Consider the following 15498-nt stretch of genomic DNA (forward strand, 5'->3'; position numbering starts at 1 on the left):
GGTGACCTTCCAACTTTAGACCCTGCTGCAATATTGCGACATAAAGCCCCCTCCTAGATGGTGTCCCCTGGCGACATACCTTTGTCACCAGGAACACAGCCTGAAATATGACGTGCAGCTCCTGTTCATAGACCCGAGGGGCCTTCGTTACTCCTTGCTGACGCTGCCTGATATTTTACCACCACTTGCTCAATGTCTGGAATATGGTTGCCTCGCGCCATAGCTCCCGCCCGTCTGGAGTAGTGGCTGTCGCCAGTGAGCACCTGGTCAGAAATCTGCACCTCCACCAACCTGGCTGGTGGAGAGGTGGGATGTTGCTGCCATGGTGACCAGGATCGGGGATGTGCTTGGTGGTGGAAGAGTGGGCTGGAGAGGGCGGCACGGTTAGCACTGTTGCTTCACAGCGCCAGGGACCCAGGTTCGATTCCCGGCTTGGGTCACTGTCTGTGCCGAGTCTGCCCGTTCTCACCGTGTCTGCGTGGGTTTCCTCCGGGTGCTCCGGTTTCCTCCCACAAGTCCCGAACAACGTGCTGTTAGGTGAATTGGACATTCTGAATTCTCCCTCTGTGTACCCGAACAGGCACCGGAGTGTGGCAACTAGGGGCTTTTCACAGTAACTTCATTGCAGCGTTAATGTAAGCCTACTTGGGACACTCATTAAGATTATATGTTGCTATGATACCCCAAGGGTTGGCGCCACGCACAATGGTGGGTCTCCATCTCAGAACCAATGCCACCCATGACCTCACAACATTCATGCCCTGACCTGATGGCACTCGTAGTGTCGAGGTGGTGCAGGTGTGCAGTGGACTTCCTTCCGAGTCCCTGCTCAGGCGGAATTTTGCATTGACCCCAAAGCCCGACCCCCCCCTCCCTCGGGAACTGTGCCCTTTCACACTGCACACCCTTCACTTCCTTAACCTCGCCCGTCACCCAGTCACACCTTGGCGCACCTTGTTGCTACCTGGCGATGCAGGTCCCCACCGGAGCCCCCTCCATGGAGGAGGCCTCCCCCTTACACCCGATGACCTGGGATGGTTGGTGCTGCAACATCATTCCCATAGAACCGGAGACTGCATTGGTTCATAGACTCCCAAGATGCCTGCCCTGCCCAGTTATTTAGTGCAGTGTTGCTTGCACTTCAGCCCCACCCTCCTGATCTGGGGGAGTCGGGGGGGAGGGGGAGGGGGGGGCATCTCATGAACATGCTCCTTGGACTGGCCAAACTCAGCATCGACAGCTCCAGGCAGCAGACAACAAAGGGGCCGTCCAACCTGACAGCCTTCCCCTCTACCCCGGCTACATTTGCGTCAGAGTGTCATAGAATCATAGAATTTACAGTGCAGAAGGAGGCCATTCGGCCCATTGGGTCTACACCAGCTCCTGGAAACAGCACCCCATCCAAGCCCAGACTTCCACCCTATCCCCGCAATTCAGCAACCCCACTTAACCTATTGGGACACTGAGGACAATTTATCATGGCCGATCCACCTAACCCGCACATCTTTGGACTGTGGGAGGAAAACGGAGCACCCGGAGGAAACCCACGCAGACACTGGGAGAACGTGCAGACTCCGCACAGACAGTGACCCAGCGGGGAATCAAACCTGGGACCCTGCAGCTTTGAAGCAACTGTGCTAACCACTGTGCTACCGTGCTGACCGCACGGCAGAGGGAGAGAGAGAGGGAGCTCGTGGAGTCCACCTGCACAATTTAGGCTCTCCGTGCTCACTGGGAACCGCAGTGACGGGGATGCCTTGTCAGCCCTCTGAACCACATTTGTTTCTTGTTTAAGGCTGTTTTCCTTTAAGGGACTGTCCCTTTAATTTGCCCCTTAGTTTATTTGATGTATTTTTATTGGTTAATTGGTTTTAACCTGATGCACTATCAATTACGACGAGAGGAGAGTAGAGAGTAATTGAGGCTTTATTACACAGAGATGTGCAGCCTCCTACAGCTGCTGCTGAAATGGCTGCAGCTCGGTGAGCACACACATTTATACTCCGCCTACTGGGCGGAGCCAGCAGGCAGGGATCTACCCTCATACCTGTAGTACAGAGGCCTTACCGTAATACCCTCGTATGCAGTGCAGTATATACAATATAATACAACAGTGGTGACTACCACATTCACCCCCTGTTAAAAATGAGTCCGGCGGGGGTGGTGGAGAACTATTTACATACAGGTTGTCATTAAACTTTCAGCAGAGGTTACAAATTTAGATGATCGGGCGCCTTGATCCGTCGTTGTGAGTGCCGCAGTCCCGATGGTGATGCAGGCGTCGACTCGGTCGTCGGTGACTCCGGGTGCGTGTCGGCCTCATCATCATCCCGGGGTGGGACAAAGGGGAGGACGGATCGTCCTGGAATAGGGGCAGTGGTGAGGTTGCTGGGGGGAATAAGGGTGGCGCCAGGGCGGGTGGGGGTCGGGGACCCAGCTGGTGCCAGGTCCCGAAGGGAGACTGTGTCTTGGCGGCCATCGGGGTACGCTGCGTAGGCGTACTGCGGGTTCACGTGGAGTAGCTGTACACTCTCAACCAACAGGTCCGCCTTGTGTAGCCGCACGTGTTTACGGAGGAGAACGGGTGCTGGAGCTGCCAGCCATATTGGGAGTGAAACCCCAGAGGTGGACTTCCTAGGGAAGGCAAAGAGACGTTCATGGGGGGGTTTCGTTAGTCGCAGTACACAGGAGCGATCGAATGGAGAGAAGGGCGTCAGGGAGGACCTCCTGCCAGCAGGAGGCCGGGTGATTTCTGGACCGTAGGGCCAGCAGGACGGCCTTCCAGACCGTCCCATTCTCCGGCTCCACCTTCCCGTTTCCCCGGGGGTTCTACTTGGTTGTCCTGCTCGAGGCAATGCCCCTGTTGAACAGGTACTGGCGCAGCTCATCGCTCATGAATGAGGATCCCCTGTCGCTGTGGACGTAGGCGGGCGGGGTGTTATGGGAGCGACATTTTCCAATGGAGTTCAACCAACTCCCTTTAATGTATTGTTGCTTTTGAAGCACACGGCTCGTTCTCCAGGTATGGTATTACAATTATGGACAAGTGAGTTTTTAAACACAAAACAATGTTTATTCCATGAATTCAACTTAACTTTTTTAAATAAACATTGAATCCCTTAACACCCCTTCAAAGATAACCCCGAAAATAATACAACACTAAATATTCCTTCAAACCTCCAAAACCTTAAACAGAAACACATCAGATTAGAGACATTATGAGTTTAAATCACCCAAATGATTCAGAGATAGTCTTTCCTGGCAGAGATCACAGCAGATCCAGCTCACTGCAAACACAGACACACCCAAGCTCTTTTCCTCAAACTGAAACTAAAACTCCCAAAAAGCAGAAGTGAGCTCAGCTCAGCTCCCCCCACCCTCTGACATCACTTCAGTAATAGGAGCTGCTTCATTTCTTAACGGTACATTGCTTAAACATCCATTTCTTAAAGGTACTCTCGCATGACCGGGGAAACTAAACGACAAAGCGAAGATGGTTTTAAGGGCTTTGATGACAGTGGCAGACGTCATGTCGGGGCCATGGGATGGCAAAGGGGAACCCCGAGTACTCGTCGTCCACATTGAGAAAATACGTGTTGCGGTCTGTGGAGGGGAGGGGCCCTTTGAAGTCCATTCTGAGGCACTCAAAGGGATGGGAGGCCTTCAACAGACGCGCACGGTCTGGCCGATAGAAGTGCGGGTTACACTCCGCGCAGACCTGGCAGTCTCTGGTGATAGCCCTGAATTCCTCGATGGAGTAGGGCAGGTTGCGGGTCTTTATAAAGTGATAAACGCAGGTGATTTATGGGTGACAGAGATCGTCGTGCAGGGTGCAGAGTCGGTCTACTTGGCACATGTACTTCGGGATAGGGCATCGGGGGGTTCGGTGAGCTTGCTGGGGCGATACAAAATCTCGGAATTGTAGGTGGAGAGCTCGATCCTCCACCTCAAGATTTTATCATTTTTGATCTTGCCCCGCTGTGTGTTGTTAAACATGAAGGCAACCGACTGTTGGTCAGTGAGGAGAGTGAATCTCCTGCCGGCCAGGTAATGCCTCCAATGCCGCACAGCTTCTATGATGGCTCGGGCCTCCTTTTCGACGGAGGAGTGCCGAATTTCGGAGGCATGGAGGGTGCGAGAAAAGAATGCCACGGGCCTGCCCGCCTGGTTGAGGGTGGCAGCCAGAGCGACGTCTGATGCATCGCTCTCCACCTGAAAGGGGAGGGACTCGTCGACCGCGTGCATCGTGGCCTTGGCGATGTCGGCCTTGATGTGGTTGAAAGCCTGGTGAGCCTCGGCCGTCAGGGGAAAAACGGTGGAGTGAATGAGTGGGTGGGCCTTGTCTGCATAGTTTGGGACCCACTTGGCGTAGTACGAAAAGAACCCTAGGCATCTTTTGAGGGCCTTGGGGCAGTAGGGAAGGGGGAGTTCCATGAGGGGGCGATCGGGGTCGGGCCCCAGAACTCCGTTCTGGACCACATAGCCGAGGATAGCCAATCGGTCCGTGCTGAACACGGACTTCTCCTTGTTGTAGGTTAGGTTAAGGACTTTGGCGGTGTGGGGGAATTTGAAAAGGTTAGCGTCGTGGTCCTGCTGGTCGTGGCCACAGATGGTGACGTAGTCCAGGTACAGGAAAGTGGCCCGCAGTCCGTACCTATCAACCATTCGGTCCATCTCCTGTTGGAAGACCGAGACCCCGTTGGTGACGCCGAAGGGAACCCTAAGTAAATGGTAAAGGCGGCCGTCCGCTTCAAATGCGGTGTACTGGCGGTCCGCTTTGCGAATGGGGAGCGCAGAGGTTGGGGAGGACGTAGAGGCGGAAGCCGCTGAGCTCTATGCCCTGGATGTTGAGGGTGGCGATGCAGTAACCCCGGATCACCACTGAGTGGGATCAGAGGCCAGGGAGATTCTCTGGTTGGTGGAGTGGACCGTGAGGGAGCAGCGCCTTACCGTATCGGGGTGGGTAAAGCTCTCAGTGTTCCCGGAGTCCAGAAGGCAGAAACCTTGTGCCCGTCGATCTTCACCGTCGTCGATGCAGTCGCGAGGTTGTGCGGTCGTATCTGGTCGATCGTAACGGAGGCCGAGGTGTGGTTGGTCGGCGGCAGTTGCAGGCGATGAGCGGCCCGATGAGGTGTCCAACGAGCAGGGATCCTGAGGCGGGGAAGATGGCGGCGCCCACGGGTCGCACGTGTTGTGAGGGGAGAAATATGGCGGCCCCCATGGGCCGTATGTTGTCTGCGCGGAGGAAGATGGCAGCGCCCGGGGGTCGCACATAGGGGGTGCCGGGGCAACGACGGCTACCGAGCAGGCCTGGCACACAGCAGTAAAATGTCCTTTCTTACCGCAGGCCTTGCAGAGCGCGCTCCGTGCCGGGCAGCGCTGTCAGGGGGGGGGGGGGGGGGGGGGGCTTTGGCTGTCTGCAGAAGTTGCACTTGGGTCCTGCAGGGTTGTTTGATTGCCGCACGGCGCAGGCCTGGGGTTGGCCGGGGGCGGTCGCTGACTGGGGTGCATGGTAGGGCGTTCGCTGGCGGGGTCCACGATGTCCAGGAGGGGTGGGCCGCGCGGTCGGGGGGCAAACGCATGAATATTGCGCTAGGCGACCATGAGCGAGAGCGCTAGTTTCTTGGTCGTCGCGAGGTCGAGGGTAGCCCTTTCTGAGAGTCGCTGGCCGACTCCATGCCTGTAACGAACGCGTCTCTAAGTAGCAAGTCAGAATGTTCAGAGGCCGAGACGGCTTGACAACCGCAGTCCCTCACTCGGAGTTGGAGGGCACGGCAGAAATCCTCCACAGGCTCACCGGGGAGTTGATGCCGCGTAGCGAGGAGGTGCCTCGCGTAGATTTTGTTGGTCTGCTGCGTGTAGTTCTCCTTCAGTAGCGCCATGGCCTCGGCGTTTGTCGGCACGTCCCGCATGAGGGGGAAGATGTCCGAGCTCAGGCGCGTTACAGGATCTGGAGCTTCTGTGCCTCTGAGGGTGGTTCAGTCGCAGATCCTATGTATGCCTCGAAGCAGGCTAGCCAGTGTGCGAAGGCTGACTTGCCGTTGTCTGCTTGAGGGTGCAGCTCCAGGCGTTCAGGCTTGATGCGCAGATCCATCGTTTAAAAATCTCTGTGTAATGAATTGATGCGCTATCAATCACGACGAGAGGAGAGTAGAGAGTAATCGAGGCTTTATTACACAGAGATTATTACACAGCTTCCTACAGCTGCTGGCGAAATGGCTGCAGCTCGGTGAGCACACACATTTATACTCCGCCTACTGGGCGGAGCCAGCAGGCAGGGATCTACCCCCGTACCTGTAGTACAGGGGCCTTACCGTAATACCCTCGTATGCAGTGCAGTATATACAATATAATACAACAGTGGTGACTACCACATAACCCAAACTAGAGTAGGTGTGTTGCCATCCAGTTAACTTCAAATTCAAAACAAGCAGGTTGCCTGGGATTGGTCGGGGAATGTCCGATTCCTAGTTTGTTCCCACATGGAGCTCTATGTGACTGTAACAGGTTGCTTTGATTTTCCTCCGGAAGGTAACTCAATAATTTATCCAAATTCTCGATCGCTTCCTCATTCCAATCTAATTTGAGGAATGTCAAATTCAGAATCATCTGGATTTATCTCTTATCCCTGAGTTATAACGACGAATACATCCTCCGTCTTTCCTTCCCTTTGAGTAGATTAACATGACACGCTCTGTGAGCCATCCTTCTGTCCGGTGTTCTGATCCAAAAATTCACCTCACCCAATCTCCTTTCGATTTATGTTATTCCCGGCCAAACTCTGGGTAATATTTGAGGGGAAAGAGCTGTATTTTCACAGCCCGGCGGCGGCTGATGAGTTTGTTAGAGCGAACAAGCTGGGGGAGGGGCACACGCAACCGCAATAAGAACATAAGAACATAAGAACTAGGAGCAGGAGTAGGCCATCTGGCCCCTCGAGCCTGCTCCGCCATTCAATTAGATCATGGCTGATCTTTTGTGGACTCAGCTCCACTTTACGGCCCGAACACCATAACCCTTAATCCCTTTATTCTTCAAAAAACTATCTATCTTTACCTTAAAAACATGTAATGAAGGAGCCTCAACTGCTTCACTGGGCAAGGAATTCCATAGATTCACAACCCTTTGGGTGAAGAAGTTCCTCCTAAACTCAGTCCTAAATCTACTTCCCCTTATTTTGAGGCTATGCCCCCTAGTTCTGCTGTCACCCGCCAGTGGAAACAACCTGCCCGCATCTATCCTATCTATTCCCTTCATAATTTTAAATGTTTCTATAAGATCCCCCTAATGAAATGCAATGCAATGAAAGACATGGGGACGGAATAGGAAGGGCAGATCGCAAACAAGGACAATGTACACATGTGTGTTATCTCTTGCACGGGACTGTGCTGCCTCGTTTCAGAGCTTGTCTCCTCCCTCAGTGCAATGGGGGGGGGGGAGTGGAACGAGGGAAATGAGGGTGCGGAAAGCAAACACGAGGGCGAGACAAGGGCCAGTAGGAGAAAGGTTAAACAGGGCCAGAACTGGGTGAATACTGGAGGGAGGGCCACGGTACTAGCGAGGAGGGCCAGCACGGGAGGGCAGGAAGGAAGGAGGGCCACGGCGCCCATCGCAGGGGGAGGGGGAGTGCCTGGCACAAAGAGGGGAGGGGGGCAGAAGGGGGGAGAATACAGGGGGGGGGAGACAAAGGGACGGGGGCTGGGCGGGAGAGGAGTCTGGGGGAGAACGCAGAACAAAAGAGAAGCAAAGAGAAGGGTGAGATAGTGAGGCAGTACAGACATAGGCCTCGGCGGGCAGGGAGCAGGGCGAGGAACCAAGAGGGGGCCGCAAACAGCCACTCGAGAGGGCATCAGGGCGGAGGGAGACCCCGGAGCGCAGGGGCGCACCCGTGTGGCGTACACACAGCTGGTGGCTACATTGGGTGCCCCCTGGGCAAAGGGTAACCCCTGAGAGCTGGGGCCCGACCCCATGGTGAGAGCGGTGACCCTGGCCATTTTGGACGGCCCCCTAGCAAAGGGAAACCCCAGAGCATAGGGGCGTATCCACCAGGTAAGTCTGGGTGATCCCACAGGACCGGGGGGGGGGGGTCAGAAACCCCCCCCCCCATCAGGATTGTCAACTGGAACATGAAAGTGAAAAAATGAAAATGGCTTATTGTCACGAGTAGGCTTCAATGAAGTTACTGTGAAAAGCCCCTAGTCGCCACATTCCGGCGCCTGTTCGGGGAGGCTGGTACGGGAATCGAACCGTGCTGCTGGCCTGCCTTGGTCTGCTTTCAAAGCCAGCGATTTAGCCCAGTGAGCTAAACCAGCCCCTGAGGGGACCCCATAAGGGGACTCAACGGCCCAGTGAAAAGATCCAGGGTCTTTGCCCATCTAAGAAGCCGAAAAGCCGACATAATCTATCTACAACTGAGGGAGAAGGACCGACTGCTGGTGAGGAAGGGCTGGGTGGGACAGACGTACCACTCGTGCTACGGGACAAGGGTTAGGGGGGGTAGCAATATTAATTAGCAAAAGGACGAGGTTTACGGGAACCAAGACAGTTATGAACCCAGGGGGACGGTGCGTCACGGTCAGCGGTGTCCTGGATGGGGCACTGGTCGTTCTGGTAAATGTGACGCTCCCAACTGGGACGACTCAGAATTCATAAAGTAGACCATGGCGGGAATCCCCGACTTGACACACACCGACTGATTATGGGGGGGGGGGCGACTTCAGCTGCGTGCTGGACCCACTGACCGATCGATCAAATCCCAGAACGGGGAAAACATCTGGCATGGCCAGGGAGCTAGGGGCCTTCATGGAACAGATGGGGGCGGTGGACCCATGGAGGTTCCTGCACCCGGGAGAGAAGGAGTTCTCGTTCTTTTTGCTGGTACACAAGGTATACACCCATATCGACATCGACTTCTTTACAGTGGGGAAATCGGTGCTTACAGGGATCACGGGAAAGGGCTACTCCGCGATTGTTATCTCCGAGCACGCTCCACACTATATGGATGTGAGGTTGGAGACAGGCCGGGCCCAGCGCCCCACATGGAGGCTGGAGACGGACCTCCTGGCCGACAAGGCCTTCTGTCAAAAAACATCGCAGGCCATAGGCGACTACGTTAGTAACAACCAAAACAGGGAGGTCTCACCCTCCACGTTCCGGGAGGCACTGAAGGCCGTGATCAGAGGAGAGATCATAGCCAACAAGGCAAGCAGAGATAGGGAAGAGAGAGGGGGGGCCAGGCAACAACTGGTGGACTCCATTCTGGAAGTCGATAGAAAATACTCCGAGGCCCCGACCGTAGAGCTGCTGGCGGAGAGAAAAAAAGCTGCAAACGGACTTTAACCTGCTATCCACTAGGAAAGCAGTTACCAACTCCGCCAGACACGGAGACACTTCTACGAACACGGAGACAAGGCTGGCTGCCTATTGGCTCACCAGCTGAGAAAGCAGGCAGCCACGAGGGAAATAGCGCAGGTTAAGGAATTTTCTTACTTCCCCCACCAGGCTGGTCAGGTTCCACTTGTGGATCTGTGTCCAGTCTCCGGCTAGCTGGATCCCCAGGTAACGGAATCTGTTCTAGGCCGTTTTGAACGGGAGCCCCTTCAGCTCTGTCCCTTCCCCTTTTGGGGGGTAACAGAGCCAAAGGAGGGAGTGGGGCATTCGAGACTTTCTACCGGACACTGTACGCCTCCGAGCCGCCTGACGGGGATGCGGGGATGAAGCAGTTCCGAGACGGACTGGAACGACCAGTTCTGGGGAAGACAGAGAGGGGGAGCTGGAAGCACCAATATGAAAATGAAAATCACTTATTGTCACGAGTAGGCTTCAAATGAAGTTACTGTGAAAAGCCCCTAGTCACCACTTTCCGGCACCTGTTCGGGGAGGCTGGTACGGGAATTGAACCGTGCTGCTGGCCTGCCTTCAAAGCCAGCGATTTAGCCCAGTGTGCTAAACAGCCCATAGACCTGGGAGAAATCACGGAGAGCATCAGCTCCATGCAGGCGGGGAAGGCACTGGGTCCTGATGGGTTCCCGGGGGACTTCTACAAAACATTCGCACCAGTCCTGGCCCCACACCTAAGGGACATGTTCGCAGACTCACTGGCAGGGGGCACCCTGCCCCCCACGCTAACACAGGCCTCAATTTCACCCAAAAAAAGATACAGACCTGATGGAATGTGGATCATACAGACCCATTTCACTGCTGAACGTGGATGCGAAAATACTCGCAAAGGTCTTGGCCAACAGGCTGGAGAGCTGCGTACCAGAGGTGGTCACAGACGACCAAACGGGCTTTGTCAAGGGTAGGCAGCTCACTGCGAACATCAGGCGGCTGCTGAACGCAATAATGACCCCCCCCCCCCCCCCGAACCGGGGAGAAAACACCAGAGGTGATCGTCTCCCTGGAAGTAGAAAAGGCCTTTGACAGAGTCGAATGGAGCTACCTCCTCGAGGTACTGGAACGGTTTGGGCTCGGAGCGGGATTCACCACCTGGGTGAGGCTCCTGTACAACGCTCCCAAAGCAAGTGTCCGAACTAACACCACCAGCTCTGAATACTTCCAGCTACAGAGAGGAACAAGACAGGGCTGCCCCCTGTCCCCACTCTTGTTCCCGCTAGCGATCGAACACCTGGTGATAGCCCTGCAAAAAGCTGGAAGGGAATCCGGAGAGTAGACAGAGAGCACAGAGTCTCACTCTATGCAGGTGACCTGCTCCTTTATGTCTCGAAGCCACAGGAGGGACTGAAGGCAATTCTGCAAATACTGAAAGAGTTTGGAACCTTATCGGGCTACAAACTTAACCTGGGCAAAAGTGAGACATTCCCAGTGAACCCAAAAGGGGGAGGGACAGAGCTGAAGGGGCTCCCGTTCAAAACGTCCCAGAACAGATTTTGCTACCTGGAGATCCAGACAGCCAGAGGCCGGACACAGATCCACAAGTGGAACCTGAACAGCCTGGTGGAGGAAGTAAGAAAAGACCTTCACTCCCACTCTCCCTGGTGGGGAGAGTGCAGACGATCAAGATGAATGTACTGCCAAGGTTCCTCTTCCTGTTTAGATCCATCCCGATCTTCATCCCCACGGCCTTTTTCCAAAACATAGACAGGCTAATCATGGCGTTTGTGTGTGTTTGTGTGTGTTTGTGTGTGTGTGTTGGGGGGGGGGGGGGGGAGAACCGGAGAATTCCCAAACCGACACTAAAGATGGAAAATCAGAGGGGGCCTGGCTCTACCGAACCTACAATACTACCACTGGGCAGCAACGGCAGAATGAGTGATGGGATGGGTACAAGAACCCGACACAGATTGGGTACAAATGGAGGAGGCATCCTGTGAAGGAACGGCCCTCCGGGCCCTGGCCACAGGCTCCCATCCTCCTCAACAAGGTACACAACGAGCCCAGTGGTAGTGGCCACGCTGAGAATGTGGACCCAGCTGAGACAACACTTCGGGATAACCAAATTGTCCCTTATGGCCCCCATCTGCAGCAATCACAGATTCCCCCCAGCCATGCTAGATACCACCTTCAAAAGATGGAGGCGGAACGGGGGCACACCGACGGTCGGGGACTTCTACGTAGGGTGCAGACTGGCGACACTGGACGAACTGACGAGGACGTGGAAACTAGCAACAGGACAGGAATGGAGACGCCTCCAAATAAAGCACTTCCTCCGCAAAGAGACAGTAGGCTACCCCGGGGTCCCAGAAACTACACTACTAGAGGACCTGATAGGCACAAGCAGTGAGAAGGGGGGGCTATGTGGGAAAATATACGAACAGCTACTGGACAGAGCCCGAACTCCACTGGACGGGACCAGACAAAAATGGGGGGACGAACTGGGGACAGAGGTAGGATGGGGACTCTGGAGTGAAGCACTGAGCAGGGTGAACTCCACCTCATCACAAGAGAAACCACAAGAGAAGAGGAAGGGGAGGAGGAAGGGGGGGGGGGGGGGGGGGGGTACCATAGACCAATCCAGAGGACAGCAAAATGTACATCCAGTTCGTCAAATGAAGGACAAAACAAACCTCTCTGTAAAATAAAGCAAATCAGCGCGGGCAAGAAAAATGTAATGTATATAAGTAACAACTGTTTATAAATATGAGAGAAGCCAATAAAAAGATTTTAAAAAAAAGAAAACATTTCCTTTCAATTTAGTAAAGCCCACTACATGTTGCTTTTATTGGTTCACCTACTATTTTGGTTGATTTTATTGGTAACAACACTAATACATTGTCCCCACTAACAAAACTATGATTTTTTGATTTCTTATCCACCTTTTTTCATCACGTGCTGTGACAATTTTAAAGGATTCTTAGCCAATTCAGCAGACCTATTTAATCTCTGACACATAGTCCAACAAGGTCATTTCAGAATGCTAAATCACCAATTTCTGCTTCATCAATTTAAGTTGTCCTCTTATCTCATGACCAAATATCAGTTTGAACGGACTGAATTTAGTTGACTCGTTAGGCACATCCCTAATTACATATAGTACAAACTTTATCCTAATCCTCAGGATAATCCAGCAGAGGGCAGCAGAGCGGAGCTACTGATTGGCTGTTCCGGGGAGATTTGCATACGTGCAGTGCGGTCAGCCTAATTTGAAGGTGTACCTGTGCAAGAGACCCGAGGTGTTCAAGTGAAGGCAAGCATCCAGCAGAGGGCAGCAGAGCGGAGCTACTGATTGGCTGTTCTGGAGAGATTTGCATACGTGCAGTGCGGTCAACGTAATTTGAAGGTGGTTTGTGAAGGGGCTGTTGTCAAGTCATTTAAGGTAAAGGGTAAAAATGGCAGGAGATCCCAGACCCGTGTTAGAACATAGAACATTACAGCGCAGTACGGGGCCTTCGGCCCTCGATGTTGCGCCGACCCGTGAAACCATCTGAAGCCTATCTGACCTACACTATTCCATTTTCATCCATATGTCTATCCAGTGACCACTTAAATGCCCTTAAAGTTGGCGAGTCTACTACTGTTGCAGGCAGGGCGTTCCACACCCCTACTACTCTCTGAGTAAAGAAGCTGCCTCTGACATCTGTCCTATATCTACCACCCCTCAATTTAAAGCTATGTCCCCTCGTGTTGGTTACCATCCGAGGAAAAAGACTCTCACTGTCCACCCTATCTAACCCTCTGACTATCTTATATGTCTCTATTATGCTCCTCGTGCTCAATGTGGGAGTTCAGGGACGCGGCCGATGCCCTCAAACGTGCAATAAAGAGGGTTAAAAGGGGTCATGAAATATCTTTGACTAACAGGGTTAAGGAAAATCCCAAAGCCTTTTATTTGTATATAAGGAGCAAGAGGGTAACTAGAGAAAGGATTGGCCCACTCAAAGACAAAAGAGGGAATTTATGCGTGGACTCAAAGGAAATGGGTGAGATTCTTAATGAGTACCTTGCATCGGTATTCACCAAGGAGAGGGACATGATGGATGTTGAGGCTAGGGATGGATGTTTAAATACTCTAGGTCAAGTCGGCATAAGGAGGGAGGATGTGTTGGGTATTCTAAAAGGCATTAAGGTGGACAAGTCACCAGGACCAGATGGGATCTATCCCAGGTTACTGAGGGAAGCGAGGGACGAAATAGCTGGGGCCTTAACAGATATCTTTGCAGCATCCTTGAGCACGGGTGAGGTCCCGGAGGACTGGAGAATTGCTAATGTTGTCCCTTTGTTTAAGAAGGGTAGCAGGGATAATCCAGGGAATTATAGACCTGTGAGCTTGACATCAGTGGTAGGCAAACTGTTGGAGAAGATACTGAGGGATAGGATCTATTCACATTTGGAAGAAAATAGACTTATCAGTGATTAGCAGCATGGTTTTGTGCAGGGAAGGTCATGTCTTACAAACCTAATAGAATTCTTTGAGGAAGTGACAAAGTTAATTGATGAGGGAAGGGCTGTAGATGTCATATACATGGACTTCAGTAAAGCATTTGATAAAGTTTCCCATGGCAGGTTGATGGAAAAAGTTAAGTCGTATGGGGTTCAGGGTGTACTAGCTAGATGGATAAAGAACTGGCCGGGCAACAGGGGACAGAGAGTCGTGGTGGAAGGGAGTGTCTCAAAATGCGAGGTGATGCATTTTGGAAGATCTAACTCAAGAGCGGACTATATGGTCAATGGAAGGGTCTTGGGGAAAATTGATGTACAGAGAGATCTGGGAGTTCAGGTCCATTGTACCCTGAAGGTGGCAACGCAGGTCGATAGAGTGGTCAAGAAGGCATACAGCATGCTTGCCTTCATCAGACGGGGTATTGAGTACAAGAGTTGGCAGGTCACGTTACAGTTGTATCGGACTTTGGTTAGGCCACATTTGGAATACTGCGTGCAGTTCTGGTCGCCACATTACCAGAAGGATGTGGATGCTTTGGAGAGGGTGCAGAGGAGGTTCACCAGGATGTTGCCTGGTATGGAGGGGGCTAGCTATGAAGAAAGGGTGAGTAGATTAGGATTGTTTTCGTTGGAAAGACGGAGGTTGAGGGGGGAGACCTGATTGAGGTCTACAAAATTATGAGAGGTATGGACAGGGTGGATAGCAACAAGCTTTTCCCAAGAGTAGGAGTGTCAATTACAAGGTGTCACGATTTCAAAGTGAGAGGGGAAAAATTTAAGGGAGCTGTGCGTGGAAGGTTTTTTACGCAGAGGGTGGTGGGTGCCTGGAACGCTTTACCAGCGGAGGTGGTAGAGGCGGGCACGATAGCATCATTTAAGATGCATCTGGACAGATATATGAATGGGTGGGGAACAGAGAGAAGTAGACCTTGGAAAATAGGAGACAGGTTTAGATAAAGGATCTGGATCGGCGCAGGCTGGGAGGGCCGAAGGGCCTGTTCCTGTGCTGTAATTTTCTTTGTTCTTTGTTCTAATCCTGTCGGTAGGCCCTCAACCTGATCTTTAAAAAGTCTTCCAACACCAGGTTAAATCCAACAGGTTTGTTTCGGATTACTAGCTTTCGGAGCGCATTCACCTGACGAAGGAGCAGTGCTCCGAAAGCTAGTGATTCGAAACAAAGCTATTGGACGTTAACCTAATATTGTAATACTTCTTACTGTGCCCACCCCAGTCCAACGCCGACATCGCCACATCCTGATCTTTAAAGTTTGACACCACCTTTCTGCCATTCTGGATAAGATGCCGTGAGTTAAATTGCATTACTCTGAAGCCATCAACATAAAACTAGTCACCTGATCTGATTGCATTTTATTTGGCTGTCCATGTATAGTAAAACTTTAGTTAACTCTTCTACAACCATCTTATCTTTAATATTTCGCAATGTAATGGCCTCCGTACAACTAGTAGACACATCCATAATAGAACAAAGAACAAAGAAAATTACAGCACAGGAACAAGCCCTTCAGCCCTCCCAGCCTGCGCCGATCCAGATCCTTTATCTTTATATAATGGTCAACAAATACTATTTCCCACTTCGTATCTTTGGAAGGGGTCCTACACAATCAATTAGGATCCTAGTAAAAGGGTCCTCAAATGCTG

The 15498-nt window shown here is 52.5% G+C and overlaps 1 protein-coding gene across 1 annotated transcript in view; it reads left to right on the plus strand.

Annotated features, from left to right (window-relative positions):
- Positions 1-15498, plus strand: part of LOC119956244 (translation initiation factor IF-2-like) — a 110444-nt gene that overhangs the window by 1099 nt on the left and 93847 nt on the right. The window lies entirely within an intron of this gene.

This window comes from Scyliorhinus canicula, chromosome 22 (genome assembly GCF_902713615.1).
Source record: "Scyliorhinus canicula chromosome 22, sScyCan1.1, whole genome shotgun sequence".
In the NCBI taxonomy this organism is placed as follows: Eukaryota; Metazoa; Chordata; class Chondrichthyes; order Carcharhiniformes; family Scyliorhinidae; genus Scyliorhinus; species Scyliorhinus canicula.